A 16331-nucleotide genomic window follows, 5' to 3' on the forward strand; every position below is an offset into this window, starting at 1 on the left:
GCTGACATAAGGCCATAAAAAGCAGCTGCTTCTTTAATTAGGACGTTGAGGGCTAAATCTACAGAAGGATTTGGGTGCCTCGCTAGTGAAAAACTTACTGGAGCCCGGAGTTAGGCAGCAAAGTCCTCTGTGTAAAATCAGGGGAGAGAGAGGGATATCAGATGGATGGATCCTGAGCAGTCCCGACTCCTTGCTGTAAACACTCTTCCGAACCTCAGAAAACAGAGGATGCTGGTGGGAAGGAAAACCATTCTTGAGACTTTGATAAAGCCCCTATCTGATAGAGCTTTGCTTTGTGCCATGGCTTTCATCTCAAAGTAAATAAAGTACCTGGAGTGGGGTCAGGGCAGTGCCGAACTGGCACAAATCATGTCGCAATCAGCTCTAACGAGGTTACAAAGCTGTTCTGATTTCCAGAGAAAACCACCTCTCTTCTGGTATTTTTCATGCCTTTTCACCCCTGTCTCAGATGTTACACAGATGCCATAATATTAGCGCTTATTTTCATAATTTTGTTGGCAGGGCTGTGGGGTTTTTTTTCCCAGAGGAGCATCGGAGGCTCTGTCCTACTCAGAATACCTTGGATCTCCCTGGGCTTCTTGCTCTTGTTTTGGGGCTTTCCAGATGCCCCGTGCTCCTGAGAGCCACCACTTACCTTCAGGCATCTCACCGTGCTCACCAGCTGAGCTGAGTTTGCCCCAGAACGAAGCCCACCTGCAAAGCCCCAGGGCTGCTCTGTCGGGTATTAAAGGGGGTAATATCCCACCAGGTGCTGCACATCTTTAGGAGCGGAGGTTGGGCCCTGGGCTGGTGGAAGGTGGCCGTCCATCCTCAGTGGGGTCTTCCTCCTGGATTGGTGTGCTGTGTCCCAGGCAGCGGCTGGGTAAGCTAAACATTTACTGTTATGGACTGGTCTGGATGAAAATGGCTGTGTTTCGGTGAAGGTGTGCCGACTTTAATAAAGATAGGAATTTGTAAGAGGTTTGAAAACACAATTTATTAATCCTGTTTCAGCTGTGCGTTTTCAGAGACCTGTAACTTTGCTTACAACTGCTGGGCTGCAGAAAGACTTTCTTGAAAGGAGAAAAAGCACTTTGCGATGTGAATTAAAATGGATTACAGCGCGATCACTGCTAGTTATCTGCTATGCTTGTGAAACGCTGGAGCTTCTTAATAGTGGATATTTATCAAGCGGTGTGTAGGCTGGTATTGTTTTCTAGATATAGGCACCATTATTTATTCCCAGTAAGGGCTCTGTCAGGGTTTTATGTGCCCTGTCTGCAAAGCTGTGCCTCTGAGCCCGGAGTTTCAGAAATATGGCTTGAAACTGTTTCAGAATGGCGTAGCGCTGCACCCTGCGATGATTTAATTTCTAAATGAAAAGGGTTTGCTCTTGCGTGGTGTTATAAGGTCTGGTTTAACAGCTGTGGTCTTCTACAGAGGTGCCTAAACTTAGATGTGTATATTAAAAGTTGTAAGGTCATTTTGGGGGTAAATTTGAATCACTTTGTGCATGTTAATGGGTGGTTTGAATTGCTCTTGTTTTTTGTAAATGAATCCTTTTTCGAGGAGGGATTTTCCATGTTGATGAAAAAAGCTGTCTGGGTGAAGTTCCACTTGCTGCAGCCAGAACTCAAAATACTTTATTCCTTTTATAGGAAACGCCTTATTTCAATAAGATAAAATCGAGGACGGACAGAAAATGCACCGGCCTTGTTTTAGCTAATCTTTCTCAGTTTAAGTTTTGCTTTGCAGCCTCCGAACCAATCTATTTTAAGACTCGCTAGACTTTGATTTAAATTTAAAAAAAAAAAGAAAGGAATGAGTCATCCTAGAACTGAGATATCTGATTATTTTTTGTGAAACGGGTATTAGCCTTTAAGACAGTGGGGAGTAAGTGAGGTACTAAGCAAAAGGCCTGGTATCAAGTAGTGACATTGGGGCCATCAAATCAAGCAAAAAACATGCACACTGAGGGATTCAAACTAATAAATTATTTCAATCGAGAAGTTTTCTGGTATTTGGTCAAAAAGCCCTGTGCAGCTGGTTCTACAGCACTTAAATCTTGTTTTGCTATAAATCCTTTTTATGGTCAACGGATTTGAAATAAATTATGGGACTATGTCTAGGAGCAGGGTTTTTTTTTTGTTTTGTTTTTTAAAAAGAGGTTTTGGTTCACTTAGGCCTTAAGTGCTTGCACCTGATTGTGCACCTGTGTTCGGCTTGTGCTTGCACATGCCAGTGCAGATGGGTGTTTGGATGTGTCTGTGTATTGACTAAGGGACCCTGCGTGGGAGGAAGGCATTGCTTTTGCTACGTATTTTTGGGGTATCTAAATGGTGACAAACACCCGGAGGCACATCAGAGCCCTGGAAACCCATCGCTGTGCTCTTGTGAGCATCAGTGGCTGTGGCTGGTGGACATCACTGTGCAGATCCTGCTTTGGGAGTGTCACTGTTGTGTCCCTGTTCCTCCCTGCGTGTCCATGATGCTGTGGGTACCAGCACCCACATTTGTGCTGTGTGCTGGGACAAACCCGCTGGTGGGTGCTGGGGCTGCTCTATGGTCTGGGTTGTACGAGCTGTCAGCATCACCTCTTTGGGTCCTCGTTGTGACCAATGCAGTTATCAATATTAAATACATTTCTCGTGTAAACGTGGAAAAAAATAGCAAGCCTGATCTAAAGGTGAGAAGGTAATGGAGGAGGAAGGAAATAAAAAAAAAAAAAAAAGGGGGTGAAGGGCCTTTTTTTTTTAAATGTAATATTTTTTAAATATACTGTCTCTTTCCTAATTGCTTTGTATTCTTTGGAGGTAAAAGAGGTGGTGGTCTGGGTTTCTCATTGATGTTTTTGACTGGATTCAATGAGGCTACTGAGACTTATATCCCTGTGGAGTCTGTACCTATGTGTTCTGGAAGAGAGCAGATGACAGGAGGCAGTGAGATTTTTTGGGGAGCCTGCAGTTCCGTTCTGCTTGAAGTCAATGGGCCGATGCTAATGAATTTGGTTACGAGCCACAGCGCGTTGCATTTTAGGCAGCACGGCTAACTGAGCTGGGCTTTTTTTTTCAGAACACCTTTAGATTGTGGTTGTGTTGTAGTAAGGCAATGCAGGGAAGTTTGTTAGGACGGGAGAGCTGGAGGCATGAACAGCGTTAAGGAGTTCTCTGGTGAGCTCTGCTCAGCAAATGGAGACTCTGAGCTGAGTACCAAATCCCCAGCGCATGTCCAGGGCCATCATGGCAAGAGCTGACTTAGCTGTTGCAATGTCCCTGGTGTTGCTAGAAATAACCTATAGGAACAAAGTTGGTTTAGGAGTATTAACAGGGAAGAGTGTAGTATCATCTGAAGAGATTACAGATCAGGTTTTGTGATGTACGCACGTTCATTTATAGCAGGGACTACAAAACGTATTTACTGCTGGTTCCTTGCTGGTCCTTGGCCGTTTGTCCTCCCCAGCTGGAGTTGTATACGTAACAACTGAGTACATCTAACCCAATGTTACAACGTGACTAAAATATTTTGGTGATCTGTTGTCATTCTGTTTCCCTCTCTCTCCCTGTGTCTTTTTCCGGGTAGATTTTTTTGGAGAAGGTTTTTGTCCAAAAGTGCTGTGTTCTGATAACAAACTACCTTCCAGAGATGTGTTTCTCAGTGAAATATTTTACTTGTCAAGGCACAGGTTCAGAGACAAGCTCTAATTCTTGCTCTGTATAATTTAGTGTAGGGTTTTGGGCCTGTTTCTCCAGGTGCTGGGTGTGAGGGCAGCCCAGCAAACCCTCAGCTGCTGCTGCTTCTTGGGAGAACCAACTTTTCTTTCCCCAACTAGCGCTGCTGAAAAGCCTGGGTTTTTTTGGATGGAAAAAAAATTCCCTACAGATCAGCGCTCCTTACTGGAGTTGCGGTAGAGCAGCTGGGCACAGAAGGGGTAGGTATAGCTTGAAAACTGATTTTCAGTTTCCCTCATTGTGTTTCTGGTGGATGTGGTGTAAAACAGATGATTGATTTTTTTTGTTTGTTTGTTGGTTTTTTTCCTGGCAGCCTTTCCAAGATAATATAAATGTTTTGGACTTCCCTTCCTGCTCTGAGGAGCTTTCAGCTTAGGTGTTTGATGGGAGATGGATCATCTGAAATGAGATGATTTTTTTTTTTTTGTGAAGGGGCTGGTGCGTGTGGTCCGTTTTAGCCCAGCTGTGTCTCTCTTGGGAAGCCAGGTAGCTGTCTGGGAGAGGAGATAACCAGACAGAGCTGCTTTTTCTTTCTCTTATGCTCTTCTGGTGGGAGATCAATGCAAATGTGTCTCTTCTAGACAACATAACACTTAATTGCTTCTCTCTTAGAAGGAGCCACAAGGCAGCAGGGAAGTCACTGGCGCCCCTTTTCTTCGTGGCAGAGGAAACATCTATTCTTGCTTTATTGTTAAACTGTCTGTGTAGTTGCCTCTTGTCCACCTTTATCTCTGCACTTTTTCTTTCTATACCTTAAACTTAAGCCTATTTCTCTCTAATGAAAGATCAATTATCGTTAAGTAAAAATTGCATCTGCGGAGCGTCTCGCTGTGCTGAGACACCAAGTAGTGTGAAAGGGCTGGAAAACTGAAGTTTGCTGTGAAGGCAAAGTCATAAAACAAGCACTGGGTTTTATTTTAGTTAGACTGTGATTCAAATGAGTAATACTCTATTTTATGGTGCTTGTGTAATATTATTCTGACATTTCTAGTTATCTACGTAAACTTTCAGTGCTCCATAACAATTTATTAAGCTGTAGGGTATTCATAAGTATGTGGCTGGCTTAATACGATTGTTCATCAGTTTGGTATTGAAAGGGCACCAACCCAGTCAATAAAGATATCTGTCTCGGTGTCTCTTTCATTTAAAGAGTCGATAAAATGTCAGGATAATACAATCACTCTATGTGAGCTAAATTGTTATTTTTTTCACTTTGACTCTTGCCCTTTTTTTTTGGTATTCAGCTGCATAACGCAGGCCAGTAAATTGGCTTTAAAGGTGTAAGATTGGTGTTATGGAAGATAGCTTTATAAACACAAACTGTAATAATTCTCATTCAAAGCAGTTACGACCCTAGAGAACATCTCTTGCTGGATAAAACTGTTATCAACCTATTCAGAATATTTTCTCTTTAGTGAGTGAAGGAGCTGGGAGCCAGGGAAGGTATGGCTGAAACTGCAGGAGATCTTGAGAATGGAAAGACAGACAGACATAAATTGTCCAAGTTTCTGAGTCCTTAGTAAGCTTTTGGTATCAAAACCAAATAAAAATTGTTGTTGAACCTGCCAAGTCATCCTAAAGTTCCCAGTACCTCGGTGGCATGTAGATCACAGCTCCTGAAAATCAGCATTACTGAAACTTAGCTAGCAGTGACTGCTCCATGTGTTTCTTCTGTAACCAGTTACAACAGCCAAAGTGGTGGTTGTTTCCCTCCTTCAAGATCTCCAAAATAGTAAAATATCCAGGGCTTCACCTGCTTCCAGTGCAACAGTGCTCAGTATTTGGAGTAGTCAGACATTCAGGGTGACTGCCTGATTGACTAGGGACCCGACTGAACTTAAGTGAGCGGTGTAAGGAACCTACTGAGAAACCTCCTGTCCCAGGTACTGCTTTGCTCAGGAGGTACCTGGATTAATTGTCACAGACACGAGAGTATGCGCAGAGCATCTCTAAGGGATTTGTTCCTAGAGTTTGGGAAGGTCTCGGCAGGGCCAGGTTAGCTGATGGGCTCTGGTAGAGCCATGCACAGAAGAGAGGGCAAACCCAACTCTCCTTCCACTGATGCTTTTCCTCTCTGCTGAAGCGTTATCTTTAAATTAAGCAAGTTTCTTGTCTGTTTGATAGCTCATTTTCCTACCTATTTCACATGTACCGGTGTCATCTTCAGCCTCTCTCCTCTGCCACAAGACGTGGCTTGAAGGGCTGTGATGTACATGATGAAAGCTGACGTTTCTCAAATTGCATAGCTGCTCTGCTTCTGAAAGCTGACGAGCAGGACGGCGGCGCGGGGCTCCCTTTAGCTCTGCCTGTTTCCCCGCTGTGATAAGAGGAGGAGAAACACCTATCCAATAGCTGCAGTCAGTGCCGGGGTGAGATCAGAGAGAATGAATGCCACAGATGAGAACTTTTTATGAACTCCTCTGTAGTTCGTTACAGTTGCTTGGGAGGACCTAATTACATGAGACCTCAATTCAAATGCATCTCTCTCTCTTTTTTTTTTTTTTTTGGCCTAGTAAAGCTCCACTGCCTTTATAGCTTTTCTAAGTGGCCTGAAAGGCCCAGGAAGGTGAAGGTCTGCCCATGACCACCATGGAGCCCCGTGGCCCAGCTGTCCCAAGACCCTAGGATCCTTCCAGCATGCAATTACCTGCTCGAAACAGTAGATTAAACTGTCCCACAAATGCAGCTGCAAGTAGCTCTTTGTGGCACGTTCCTCGCTTTTCCCATAGAAAGTGTAATTAACATAGCTGCAAACGAGCTCTTTCAGCAGTTTTCCCCACTGTCTCATAAAATGTGAAAAATATGGGTCAGTGCATTTATTAGACCCTCAGAATGTGCACAGCTCTATCAGCTCCTGGCACTTAGCAATAAGTCCTCTGCTCTCCCATTAAAATGTAAATTGGAGGAGAAAATGTCTTCAGGCTGGTGGGTTTCTAACTTAGCTCTTCTGGTACTGCATGGGAAGTTAATGGAAGAATGTGATTTTTCACATTCTCCCTCATGCTGAAAGAATGGGCTGTTTTGAGGCTGATATTTAATTAGTTCTGCTTCTCCTGGATAATAAATGGGGAGAAGAGAGTTGATGCATATGTTACTTAGCTTCTGCCTGTAACAATGACTAGAGGGAAAGATTAAGCAACTATCAATTCCTCAACAGTTGTGCCATGGCTGACACAGCTGTAACTGTGGGTTCCCACCTCTCTGCAGTGCTAAACATAACTGAGAGGTGGGCAGGTATGTCTCATATCGATAATAAGCAAACTGTACCTTTAGACCGCTCTGTTCTTTAACTGACCGCTTTTGGTGGGCTGAGGGATGTCACACGGAGTGCTAAACCTCCTTTGAAAGGTATGAAGTAGACTGTTGGGGAAGAGAAGATTTTGAATGTTTCTGCTCAAATTATTCACATATTTAAAAATCTATTTTTTTTTTTAGAGTTATTTCAATTTAACTCAAATGATAGGAGTTCTTGAACCCCAAAAATGTTTGGTATCAAGTCATGATGCCTGGGCTGGAAGCAGTTTCAGAAGTTAAATATTTCTAATGTTTTGGAGCTCTTATTCTTTGCCCCTGCAATCCCCGCTCCAGCACGGTCCTGGGAGAAATAAAATACTGAAGGAGGCAGGCTGAAATGTTAGGATGGTTCTGCCTGTGTTCAGGGCAAAAACGTAGGGTTCCTGTAATTGTGTAACCTCTCTCTTCTGGTTTCTGTTGTTCAAGGCCAGGTTGGACGGGGCTTGGAGCAACCTGGGCTGGTGGGAGGTGTCCCTGCCCCTGGCAGGGGGGTTGGAACCAGATGATCTTCAAGGTCCCTTCCAACCTAAACCATTCTGTGGTTGTAAAATCTTTAGCTAGTCAACTCTACAGGATTTAAGAGAAAAACACAAAATTTCTTATTGATGGAGGAAGGCTGAAGTCAAGTCTGGTGGGTTGTATTTATTAAAAAAAAAGTACAAATTTTGACTAATATTTTCTTTGAGGCACTGAATATTGATAATGTGTTTACCAAAACAATAAATTGGCTTTAATAATATTCTCGACTTCCATCTGGAAATATCTGAAGACAAAGCCTTTAGACATCTCCCGCTCTAATCGTGCGGTGCCAGTGTGGGTTTTGGTTTGGGTCTCTCCTCGGGTTAGTTTCCCAGGCAAAGCCCGCCCGCTGTTCTGATGCTATCGCTGCACGGCGAAGTGGGAAATAGCAGCCAGAGTAATAAGTAGCTCATCCCCATTAATTTACCAAGAAGATGGAAACAGGGCAGGGACGAGCATAACTGTCTTTCGCTGCCAAGTGTAATCCAGATGTCTGATGTGCTCCTGGAGAGAATCCTTAATATGCCTTTGGCTCTATTTTTTTTTTCTTTTTTCTTTTCTTTCTCCTGCTTTCTGTGAAGGGTAAATACCAACAGTACCTCAGCTCTTTATCCCTGTGTCCTCTTGCTGAACAAGATGACAGCCTCTGCCTTACTGGAATTTGCATCTATGGATCTGGCAAACAATTTCTGGACAGGTGGAAAGCAACAGGGTCCAGGAGAATAACCTGCTGTGCATATGCTATTTCTGGACACCGTGTATTACACGTAATCTGTAATGCAAACTGGAGGTAACAACACAGCCCTGACATGAGAGATGATTAGATCATCCAGACCATCTTCTGCCTCGGCATGGTTTCTTCCTCTAGAATATTTCTAAGAGAAATGATTCAGAAGAGCTCTTTATTGCCTAAGACATCCTGCTCTTTGACCGACCTCCACCCCAATAATTTTAATCTTAAATCCTGAACCTTAATATATCCTGAATATCCTATTGCATCTGGCTGCTGATGTGCAGAAGGTGACTCTGCACTGCGCAGTGCCTGTGCAGGGGGTCTGATGCTGCTGGCACAGGCTGGGTGCATCACACAGATGCTCCTGTGTTGCCCCATGCCCGGACTACCCGAGGCTTGTCGGATGAGCAACAATCGCTCTGCAACGTCAGACTACGTGCAGTGCCGGCCAGAGTGGTGGGTCTATGGCGCTCGCAGTGCTGGGGAGGCTCTGCCGGCTGCTCGCAGCCTCCTGCCTCGCCGTGCAGGTGTGCTGGAAGGGATTTGTGTGTGCACAGCTGGGCACATCTGGGGCAGCCTCCGTCTTCCTCTGCAAAACTTAAAGCTAGGAAGTGTTAATGTGTTTGAGAAACATCAGTCTATGGAGCTGTATGATACATAGGCTAGTAAATTCAGCGCTTTTAAGAAATCAGTGTTTTTTTTCATTGTGTTATAAATGCAGTCACACCAGAAATGAGCATTTAGCAGAGTTGTATGTGCCTGCTTTATGCTGCCTTGGCTCTTCTCTTTATATTTGCTTGATATCTGTTTCTGTCTTCTGCATACTCATAGTCTTTATTTTTCTTAAGGTTTTATTTTAGTTCCATTGCTATCCAGATTTGTCTTCTCCCCAGGGCATATCTATTTGTTTGGATGACTAACTTGCTTTTCCTGTATAAATCTGAATTTTTAAGTTGCTGATCCAAGTCCCTCCAATGATAAGTCATTGTCCATCTGTTTGCTTCCTCCTGAGCTCACACTGCGAGCTGCAAAAAGGATTAATGTATATATAGTAGGCATGCAAGTGAGACTAGTCAGAATTAGCAAGGAACAGCCTTATGCCTTGTTCTTTCTGTGTTCCTGGCTGCTGAGGATCGAGCACCCTTTGCTAGATTTATTTTCTCGCTTTTCATGCCCAGCTAACTCTGAAAAAGAATATTCTTCCATTTTCCCACCATAATAAAGACCCAGGTTCCATTCACCGTGTCTGGTTAGCTTTGTCCCAAAGCCACCTTTTAAACCTGTATTTAATAGAGACCTTTCTGCAAATTCTTTTTTTTTTGGGGGGGAAAAAAATAATGGGCAGGACCATGGGCAAGCCAGGAAGACTGTTTGCAAAAGAAGGTAGCTGAGGTGTGCTTGCCTGGTTGCATGAAGGATTTATGCAGGTGGGCTAATCTGCTGCAAATAGCTTGGTGTATCATTTCAGGATCCAGTTAAAAATACTATTGTATATTTAGATGATAAAACAAGACATTATTAACTGAGGAGGCATGATTTAGTCTTGAATGACTGAATTGCTGGAGTATAAAAAAAAAGAGCTGTTTTTGAAGTGATACACCTGTGCGGACTATCATCCTAATGTGCTGAGATTTAGTACTTCCAAGGTTTAATACTCGTGTTGCTATTGTACGCTGCTTTTTGTTTGCGACACTTCATCCGACTGCGTCCCTGCAAGCTCATGTCTTGTATTTCTTAAATAGTTAATTAAAACGTTAAAACCCATTTAAATGTGTGATGGATCGTGGACCTATTTGCATTTTGAACAGCTTTGTTTAGACTGCGCAGGCTGTGCTGCTGTATTTCACCTGGTTGTTGGCACGGCTGCCGGGGAAGGTGAGGGACAGCAGATGGCAATGTGGTGCTACAAACGGACCGGTAAATTCGAGGAAATTCTGGTCTGGCCTATGGAGTCCCCTGAAAAATCAGGATGACTGCTACTGTGTAGTACCCACCTTTGGTTCTGACCTTGGTGCGGTGGGGTGGGTGCAGAGAGGGGCTTTGCACTGGAGTTGGGGCTACGTGACAGGTTCTGGTCTGTGATGTAATTAGGTGTGGCGTATAGATGACTCTGATTATCAACCCGGCTACAGGCTGCCTGTAGCAGCAAGGTTCAGCGTAGCGCACTGCTTTGTCTGTCATCCTCGGGCTCAAATGGCCTCTTTGCCACTAGCTGATGTTTCAGCCAGGCTGGAGAGCGCTGGGCTCGGGGCTGTTGTGATGGTGCGGGCATGCTTTAGGGCATCGCTTCCACTTAAGGAAGGTCAATTTGTGACTTTATGTCCTAGAAACTGTGTGACAGGGCAAGCTTGGGCCCGTGAGTGGGGTGGTTCATGCTTATCCGTGGCTCCCTATGTATACTTGGAGTGTAGCAGTAAACAAGGGGTAATGGCTTTAAACTGAAAGAGGGGAGATTGAGATGAGATATTAGGAATGAATCCTTGGCTGCGCGGGTGGTGATCCCCTGGGGCAGGTTGCCCCGAGAAGCTGTGGCTGCACCATCCCTGGAGGTGTTCAAGGCCAGGTTGGACGGGGCTTGGAGCAACCTGGGCTGGTGGGAACTAGATGACCTTTAAGGTTCCTTCCAACCCATTCCGTTCTAGGATTTTTAAGGCTGTTATGGACATGAAGAATGGGATTTCCCTGTACCTTTGCTGCTAGCTACCTCTGTGCCTACTTGTTTCTTCTCCCCAGCCTCTTCCTCGCTCTCAGCCTGACCGGTTGGGAGCCATACAGTACACTCTGGCACGTGCCACCATGGCCTGTCATGCTGAAAACCTATATATGGTCTGCAAAAGCACGCAGGCCTCTCCAAGAGGGATTGTGCTGAGAAATCATAAATGTTGATCAAATCCCTGAAGCTAACTTTGTTTATTTATTTTGAATTAAACATTTTTTTCCACAGAGGATATGTGTCCATAGAGAGAGCTAGAGTGCAAACTTCAGCATGCAATATGTATATTATTCCCCAGCCATTACAGTCCAGAGTCTTAAGAAGTGTGCGAACACATGGGGGACTCTAGTTTTGGGTTTTGCACGTAAGGCCTGAGCTAAAAATGGAAAAAAAACCCTAAAACTCTGGTTTTGGTGTCTCCAAATGCACAAAATGAGGAGGCAGAAAAGCCGTAAGTGGACATCTACTTGATTTGTGAGACTCATCAATTAATTAGACATCTAAATGCTGTTATCTGCACCTGTAATTGATTTTTGGATGGCAAATTACTGGTACATAATTACAGGTGGTCTTTAAAGTTCATTAGCCTTTCTGGAGCCTGAAGCACAAATAAATCCAGTGGGCCTTCAATGTGAGAGATGCTTCTGTTTTTCCCCCTTTACTGTCTGGAGAATGGGGAAAAGATGTTCTCGGTTTCTTTGCAGGTACTGATGCTTCCCAGGTGCCTCATTAGCACTGGAGCTCATTTTGGATGGAAAAGCAGGGAGAAGAGAGGCAGTGCGGGAGTTATTTTGAAGAACAGGGTTATGGCTACCAAGCAAATGAAACCGTGTCAGTGCCCGCGTTCTGTGTGCCCTCAAATGCACTTGTATGGCACTGAGGAGCTGTTACTGGGTGTCTCTAGTTCATAACTAATGCACGCTCAAAGCACTGGAGGCTGTGGAAAGGTATCTATTAAAGTATCTTTCTCCCCTTGCGTAGTTATGGTTTAACTAATGAACCAAGGGAATATCAGAATTTAACTTCTCTGAGCTTTGTGGGCTGGAGGACCCCTCTAGTGTTTCTTAGGGTTGGTGCAAGAAGGTTTGCAGCCTTGGCTTTCTCCCAGCTGAAGAAATGGGTGCTGCGAGTAGTGAGGGCATGTGAATACAGCAGCCAAGTGCTTGGGCAGAAAATGGGTCCTTTCTGAGCAACCTGCCTGGGCCCAGAGATATTAGCAGGAGTTGTTGAATGAAGAGTGGAAAAAAGTAACTGCATGGCCGTCATGACCCATCTGGTGACTGAGAGCGGAGAAAACATGGGTAATCCAGTAAAGATCTTGTTTGCAAGGTGGAGTGAGGCTTTTCAGGAAGATACGCTGTGAAATAGTTGTGCTTTCCATTCTTTGGGAAGAGCTTGCAAGCACTGTTAATTGTTAACTTGACAGATATGTTAGCTCTCTCTAATTCCATGCTCTTAATTTGGAAGATCTGTTCTAATTCTTGACTGAGCCAGGGTTTGAATCTGCTGTAGCCTTGTGTCCTCAGCTACTGCCTCCACTGAGAAAGGTGACATAAGCCTCCCCTAAAAGCTCTGCCTTGGAGCTTTCCCACTTACTACAAATCACATTTTCCTGGGGTATTTCCCCTGGTGTAGCCGGGCAGAGGGAGACTGGCTTCGGATGGTGGGCGGCTAATAGCATAAAAACAATTGTGGTTTGTATTTTTTTTATTATTTAATGGGACTGTGGGGTGGGGGAGAACAGCAGAATGCCCCACGCCCTGCCTGGGTCCCCTCCTTCTCCTGTGCTGTGGACACCCCTTGTCTGTCAGGTTGAATAACCATACACCCTTGTTTAAAGAAAAAAAAAAAATTATAGTGAAAGAGGATCAAAATTTGGGTATCTACATTACTGTCTCTTTTCAGCTGTAACTCTGCTTACTCTCTTGGACAAAAATGCTCATTAATATATGAATTCATCACACTTCCTAGGTCTGTTCTTTCCATATCTCGTACACAGTTTCACAACTGGCAAGTGCATCCTGACCGCAGGAACAACAGCCTGTTACAAACACTGTAGAAACTCAAATCTTGGATGTGGGCTGGACTCCGGCCTCTGAAGAGCTCTGTACCAGGGATTCGATTCCTACCACGCTGCCAAGCTTCACGCAAGCATAAAATGATATGTCTTTCTAAAGTACCTCTTATACCACAGACTTCTTTTTCTCATTAGGCTGTAATGCAATGATTTCTTAAACACTGTCAGGAACGCTCGCGCCAGTCTAAGCTATTTTAGAATAGCAATAATTATTTTTTTTCAGTAGAAATCTCTAATACGGTAATGTTCTCTGAAATGTGCTGAAGCAGATGGGAACAAGAGGAGATGAACATCTTGTTTTTTGATTCAGCATAGCTTCATGGAAATAGCCTTTAAAGTCAAATGGTTTAAAGCTGATTTTCACACAGTTTATATGTATGGAAGAACAAATCCTGTCTTGTCAGGACACCCAAATGAGTAACAGCAGCAAAATCTCTTGTTATGAGACAGAACATAAATAGCGTGGGCATGGAAGAGAAGACAAAAGTGTTATTAACATCGCTGAGGAAAGAAATTAAGTCATGTAGAATAGACTGAAGCCAAATGCAAGGATCACTTACGCTGCGCAAGGCTTTAGAGTCTGTGTAGCATAACACAGTGTGAACTTCAGTGAAAGACCACCTCTACGAGGTTGCTGAATATTCTTCATCCCTGAGGTGGTTGTTTTACTGTGTTTCACCCCTGGCTGTCAAGGGTCAGACAACTTTGAGGGGGGAGAGGTAGTGTGTGTCACTTAAGTTCTTGAAAACTGAGACTTTCTGATGAACTGTAACTCTGCTCTCTAGCATTCCTGGAAAATTCAATCTATGCTTTTAAGTGAGGGCTTCCTGCCCCGGTGAGAGTGGCCGGCGTGTCCTCCACAGCCCTCCACCCCCAGTTTATCAGATGCTTTGAGGAGGACTTGTGGCTAATGGCAGTTCACAGCAGGCTGGTGGGGCTGGAAGACACCTCTGGGGGTCTCTGGTCCACCACCTAACCAAGGCAGGGTCAACTTTGAAGCCATTACAACTTCATCAGGGTCCTGTAGTGCCATCTACAGAAAGTTGATTAATGTAATTGAAGGGGCAGAGGGAACCCCTTTTTCCCCTCCTTTGCTTTCCTGCACACTATGAATGAAATGTAGTTGTGGTATGAGGATGTATATCTTCATTGACTCTCATAGACAAATGTCTGTTTCAATCTAGGCTTTGACACTTGTTAAATATCCCAATGGAGCACCTTATCAACATTCTTCTTGTTTCCATAATATAACTAATAGCTGGCTGTTTGTGCAGTGTAACTGTTCAATCCATACCTGCATTTCACATCATTGCACTAGGTTTTGGGGATAATAAATCTATCAAACAGGTGCAGTAACTGCTTGCCTTTAAGCTTAATAAGATTTATTCATGTGGATTTAGCGCGTGAGAAGAAGTCACAGGCTCTATCAGCTGTACCTTTACTTGCACTGCTGTTGCATGAAGATACCAAGGTGCAACAAATGGCCTTTGAAAGCTCAGAGCTCTGGAGTATGAGAGTTTCATGAAGATAAAATGGTATTTCCCATCTGTAGTGCATTGTATACGCAGCATTGAAGGCTTCTCTGTAAGGTTTACCTGCTGGTGACTCCAGATGAGAGGAATCTGGATGAAAGTACTGGGGCTGAATAGGCTGGCTCGGTAGACTTTGCAACTTTAGTTTTATGAAGAATTTATTTAAAACCAGTCCTCTGGTAGCTGTAGTATGGAAATACTATTTAACTGCGTGAGGGGAATCGGAATAAATGTATGTGCCCCAGCACCTCGCTATTGACAGCCATCGCAGTAGACATTTGGACCTACCACTGTAGCTCTGATATTTATGAATGGGTGGGACACTCCGTATCCAGCTGTGGTCCATGACTGGTGCATGTTCTCCTTTTGCGTGGTATAACAACTCTGCACAATGGTACAATATTTAAAAAAAAAAAAAATTCCTCTTGTGCACTGGTAGGAGGTCACTGAGGAGTGTATTAACCAGGAATCACCCCCAGACTTGTCATCTAAGCTGATGATAAATAGCAGACTTGGAATTTATGCTTTCAAAATGCATTGATAAAGCTCTGGAAAACTAGACAAACAGGCTTGCAATGAATGGTAAAGTGTGATGTGTTTTTTCCGGGGAGAATCTGCTGTGTGTCTTGATAATATAGCACACTGATCTTTGTGTATGAGTGCAGTTTTCTCCCCAGGTCTTTTTAGTGCTATTCTTGATGCTTATATAAGATTAAGGGTTAACTGCTCCTTGGCAGGAAGACCAAATCTCTTTTTGGAAGGGAGCAGGTTATGTGATTTGTGGGTTTAACTAAAGATGATGATGGTATCGACATTAGTTGCTGATCCTGCGCTGCCTCTGCGTGTGTGCAGCTTCTGCTCTGTTACTCATGGGCTTTATTCCATTGACTCCAGAGGGTCCTTCCCTGGTTTGAACACCCTTTTTTTTGCAGGCTCAAGGCATACCTGTAAGAGAGACTGTGTGAAACAACTTGGGGACAGCAATGCTGGCTGCCACCGAGCTGGTCACAGGCTGGATGTGGCACAGCTGTGTTGACGGCTGATGGGGGTCAGCCCAGCTTTTCTGTATTCGTCTCTCAGCAGGCACATCCTAGCTCATTTTCACTGTTAATCTGGAATATTAATGATCAAAAATAATTCGGATCAATCGCTTTCCATGTAACTGTGATTTGCGGTCCTATTCAATGTGGGACTGCGACGCCAAAATGAGAAGTTCAGCCTACCTTCCTGCACTCGGGGCAACATAAAGAATAATTGAAAGGGGTTGGTTTTGTGCAATCTTCACACAAAAAGGACACTCCCAGGTAGCAGGCACTCTGCTCTTGATGCTGTTAGCTTTGGCGTGTGGCTTTTGTACTCTGCCTTAACTCCTCTCCTAACTCTGCACAGGCAGCGCTGCTGAGGGCGTTTGACTTCCAGAGCTCTCCCTTGAGATGTGCTCCGATGGCCTTGAAAAAAAGAGCTGAATTTTTGCTCTGGGTCCATCCTGATGGTTGTGGGCAGGAGAAACCCCTCCATGAGGCACTGAGGCTCTGCCCAGTCCTGACTCTGATTCCTGAATTAGACTTTATTGGTTGAATGTGAGCACAACTTAACTTTCAGTTGAATAAAAATATCGGAGAAGAACCGCAAGCTATTAAAGCAGTAATGGCAGTTATAAACAGCCATGCTACGCTCTTTCTGGCTATGTCCAAATAGATCTTCCCATTTCTTATTCACTGTTGTTATCCGTGTT

Source organism: Charadrius vociferus, unplaced genomic scaffold, assembly GCF_000708025.1.
Source record: "Charadrius vociferus isolate BGI_N301 unplaced genomic scaffold, ASM70802v2 scaffold104, whole genome shotgun sequence".
Classification (NCBI taxonomy): Eukaryota; Metazoa; Chordata; class Aves; order Charadriiformes; family Charadriidae; genus Charadrius; species Charadrius vociferus.